The sequence below is a fragment of the Palaemon carinicauda genome, chromosome 19 (assembly GCF_036898095.1).
Source record: "Palaemon carinicauda isolate YSFRI2023 chromosome 19, ASM3689809v2, whole genome shotgun sequence".
NCBI classification, from domain to species: Eukaryota; Metazoa; Arthropoda; class Malacostraca; order Decapoda; family Palaemonidae; genus Palaemon; species Palaemon carinicauda.
Window position 1 is genome coordinate 65,830,157 of NC_090743.1, and position 5,000 is coordinate 65,835,156.

The following is a 5,000-nucleotide window of genomic DNA, read 5'->3' on the forward strand; positions in this document are numbered from 1 at the left end:
AATATCCCTAGATCAGAAATTATTTATTTTCGAATCTTCCATGAGAGAGAGAGAGAGAGAGAGAGAGAGAGAGAGAGAATATTGTAATATCCCTAGATCAGGAATTAATTAGAGAGAGAGAGAGAGAGAGAGAGAGAGAGAGAATATTGTAATATCCCTAAATCAGGAATTTATTAGAGAGAGAGAGAGAGAGAGAGAGAGAGAGAGGAGAGAGAGAATATTGTAAGATCCCTTGATCAGGAGTTAATTATTTTCGAATGTTCCATGAGAGAGAGAGAGAGAGAGAGAGAGAGAGAGAGAGAGATAGAGGGAGGGAGAGAGAGAAAGAATATTGTAATATCCCTAGATCAGAAATTATTTATTTTCGAATCTTCCATGAGAGAGAGAGAGAGAGAGAGAGAGAGAGAGAGAAAGAGATAGAATATTTAAATATATATAAATTTACTATCAGATATTCTCGAATCATCCGAGAGAGAGAGATAGAGAGAGACAGACTGACAAACATATAAACAGAATGACAGAGACAGGCAGATAAGATATTGATATATTTGTAGATTGGTAATTAATTTTTCTCAGAATCACCCGAGAGAGAGAGAGAGAGAGAGAGAGAGAGAGAGAGAGAGAGAGAGAATATTGTAATATCCGTAGATCAAGAGTTATTTATTTTCGAATCTTCCATCAGAGAGAGAGAGAGAGAGAGAGAGAGAGAGATAGAGAGAGAGAGAGACAGAATATTGTAATATCCGTAGATCAGGAATTATTTATTTTCGAATCTTCCATGAGAGAGAGAGAGAGAGAGAGAGAGAGAGAGAGAGAGCGAGAGAGAGAGAGAGATGAACAGACAGATAGACAGAGACAGCCAGTCAGACAGACAAAAAAACAGACAGACAGACAGAAATACAGACAGAAAGACAGACAGGCGGATAAAATAGTGAAATATTTGTAGATTTGCAATTATTTATTATCGAATCATCAGAGAGAGAGAGAGAGAGAGAGAGAGAGAGAGAGAGATGCAAACATAGAGAAATATGAACAGACAGATAGACAGAGACAGCCAGTCAGACAGACAAATAAAATATTGAAATATATGTAAATTGGCAATTAGTTTTTCTCAAATCATATAAAAGAGAGAGAGAGAGAGAGAGAGAGAGAGAGAGAGAGAGAGAGAGAGACATACAAAAAGATGAACAGACAAACTGACAGACAGATAGAAATTGTTAAGTTATTCTCGAATCATCCAAAAGAGAGAGAGAGAGAGAGAGAGAGAGAGAGAGAGAGAGAGAGAGAGAGACAGAGAGAGAGAGAGATATTCGAAGGTAGGTAATTAGTTATTCTCGAATCATCCGAGAGAGAGAGAGAGAGAGAGAGAGGGGAGAGAGAGAGAGAGAGAGAGAGAGAGAGATAGGCAGACAGATAGATAAGATATTGGAATATTTTTATATTGTTAATTAGTTATTCTCAAATCAACGGAGAGAGAGAGAGAGAGAGAGAGAGAGAGAGAGAGAGAGAGAGCCTTACTCACCTTATTGCCTTATTCTATGTTGGGGTACCCCCAGGTCCCTCAGTGTGAGGCACCTCGTATATCCACCAGAGAGTTGCTAATGCATCTTCCGGTGTATTTTGCATCTTCCTTTCTCGGATTGTCTGGGATGCATCTTAGGTATTTATTGAGCTTATTCTTAAACACATCTACGCTCACTCCTTGTATGTTTCTTAGATGAGCTGGCAGCGCATTAAATAGTCGCTGCATTATCGATGCTCTTTCTAATATTTCTAGCTCCATGATGTATTCAGTAATTCCTTCTATTTGCTTCCATGCTTGTTTTATCATGTAGCGTTCTCTTCTCCTTTCTAGACAATACAATTTTAACAATTGCAGTCTTTCCCAGTAGTCAAGGTCCTTAACTTCTTCTATTCCAGCATTAAAGGGCCTTTGTAAACTCTCTATTTGTGCAATATCCTTTTGGTAGTGTGGGTACCATATCACATTGCAGTACTCGAGTGTACTACGTACATAAGTTTTGTAAAGCATAATCATGTGTTCAGCTTTTTTTGTTTTTAAAGTGTCTGAAGAGCATTCCCATTTTTTGCTTTACATTTAGCCAACAGTGTTGCTATTTGGTCCTTGCATAACATATTCCTATTTAACATTACACCAAGTTCTTTAATTGCTTCCTTGTTTGTGATTGTCTCGTTATTAGGTCCCGTGTGTACATATACCATTCTTTCTGTTTCCATAATTTATTGATTCGAATTTATCGAAGTTAAATACCATCACATTTATCTCCGCCCATTCACATATTTTGTTTAGATCTCTTTGTAATAAGTTCCTATCTTCATCACAAGTAATTTCTCTATTTATTCTTGTGTCATCGGCAAAACTTCTCACTACAGAGTCTTTAACATTACAGTTTATGTCTAACAAACAGCAGTGCCAGATATTACCAGAGCTTCATCTGATTTCTCGTCATTTGCAACTACTATCTGTTTCCTGTTTTGCAGGAATTTTTTTACCCATTTTCCTATCTTTCACACAATATTATGCTTTCTCATTTTTTCTCTAATATATTATGGTCTACCTTATTAAAGGCTTGTGCAAAATCTAGATATATCACATCTGTGTCTTTTTCAATTATCATATTTTTGTATAGGTTTTCATAGTGTGCTATCAGTTATGTTTGTGTACTTTTTCCGGGCACAAAACCGTGTTGACCTATATTAGATAAATTATCTTTAACCAAGTGATTATTTTCTTTTTTATTACCCTTTCATACACTTTCATAATATGATATGTTAGTTAGACTAACAGGTCTATAATTGCTTGCCTCAAATCTTGATCCACTTTTGAAAATAGGAGTTATATATGGTAATTTATGTTTAACATATATCTCGCTCATATCTACACTTTGTCTTAGCAGTATTGCAAGCATCTTCGCGATAGTGTGTGCAGTTTTTTTTTCAAGAAAATCACTGGAACTCCATCTGGCCCGGCCGCCGATCCATTTTTAATTTCGCTTATAGCCTGCACAATATCTGCTTCATTAATATCTACATCCGTTAGATATTCAATATTTTCTTCTCTTATTTCTGCTTCATCATTCTCATTCGCAATTCTTGGCGTGAATTCACTCTTCTATTTTTCTGCTAATATGTTGCATGTTTCCTTTTTTTTTATTCATTAACTCTCCTTCAATTCTTCGAGGTCCTATTTCTAATCTCCCTTCATTCATCTTTTTTGCATAAGAGCAAAGTACTTTGGTTTTTTTTTTTTTTTTTTATATTTTGAAGTGTCCTTTCTTCTAAGTCCTTTTTTCATTTTCTTTTGATTGTATACTCTTTTGTTCTGCATTTTCTATCTTACTTTTTATTTCCATCATTTTCCATACATTTTTTTCTTTTGCGAGATTTTTCTTCCACTTTCTAATTTTCTGAAATAAGATCCTTCTGTCTCTGGTAAGCATGTCTAATGTTTATTTCTTTATTTTTTGATACATATTTTTCAACAATTTTCTCCAGTATTTTGTACAGTATATCCGTATTTACCTGTATATTATCACTTGCGAATACATTTTTCCAATTTTTTTTCAATTCTTCCTTTATTTCTGACCATTTTTTATTCTTACTATAAAAATTATATTTTCCATATCCTTCCTATCGTTTGTGCTTTGTTTATCTCTGCGTTCACTTGCTTTGGAATGAACTATTAATTCTATGACATTGTGGTCTGAAATTCCCGTGTCGTACACTATTATTTCTTTAACATAATTCACCTCATTCACAAATACTAAATCTAGGACATTGTCCTTTCTTGTTGGAATGTGGTTTATTTGTTGCATATTATGTTCTAATAGCATATCTATAAGCTTTTCAAATTGCCTCTTAGCTTCTTTTTATATGTATATATACAACCACTTTCTTCTAATCGTTCTTTCCAATCCACGAAAGGAAAGTTAAAATCTCCGGATAGGAGTATATTTCAGTCTTTGGGGTTTCTACATATATCATCTATTTTTTCTATAATTATGTCAAACTCCTTAGTATTTGGGTGTCTGTAAACTACAATATTCACTCTTTTTTCATATTCAAATTCTACTGCTATCAATTCACATTCTGTGTTGCTGTATTTTTTCACAGGCTTTTCCTTGATTTATGTCTCTTCCATATATTGCGATTCCTCCTTGATTCCTATTTGTTCTGTCTGATCTATATGTTTGGAAACCCTTTATCTGGTCATCACTGCCAGTCTCTTGGGAATACCATTTTTCACTTATATTTAATATATCTATTTTTTCAATTTGGGTTAGTTCTTCTAAGAACTCTATTTCCTTTTAGAGTTACTCGTGACTAAACCCTGTGCATTCATCACTATGATGGTTTGTGTTTCATCCCCATTATCTAATATTGGTGATGATATGGATTCTCCAATGCTTCCTTCCTGTTCTGATATGATGTTCTTTTCTTCATTTCCATGAATTTTGCCATTAAAAATCCAACTTTTCTAATATATTTGCTCTTTCGCCTTCATATTTATTTTTGTGTCTATACCTGCAATTATCCCCATATCTGCACTAACCCCTGGCATTATAGATGCATTCTTTGTAGTTGGGCTGTAATTGTGCATTTTGGGTTGAAAGGCATCATATCTTGGGGCCTTTAGTGCATAGCACGTTATATATTCGGCTTGTTTTTTTTGTTTCTTTTTTTTATTTTTGCTTACAATTTTCTTGTCTGTTTGCTTTTGAATTTTCTGATTTGCAATCATGGTTGCAGGATGTCTATTTCGAAAATTTTTGTTGAATTTGCATCCTTTTCCGTCTTTCAGGTTTTTGCCTATTTTGGATGGAGATCTCTGCATTCATCACCATATCCGTATAAATATGCACATTTACCATATATTTCATAATTATGGTATATCTTTGGATGCTTGTAGTAGCATGTTTCGCCAAATCTGCAATCCCTCTTTTCAGTATATTGCAGACTATATCTTTCTTTTCTTTTTT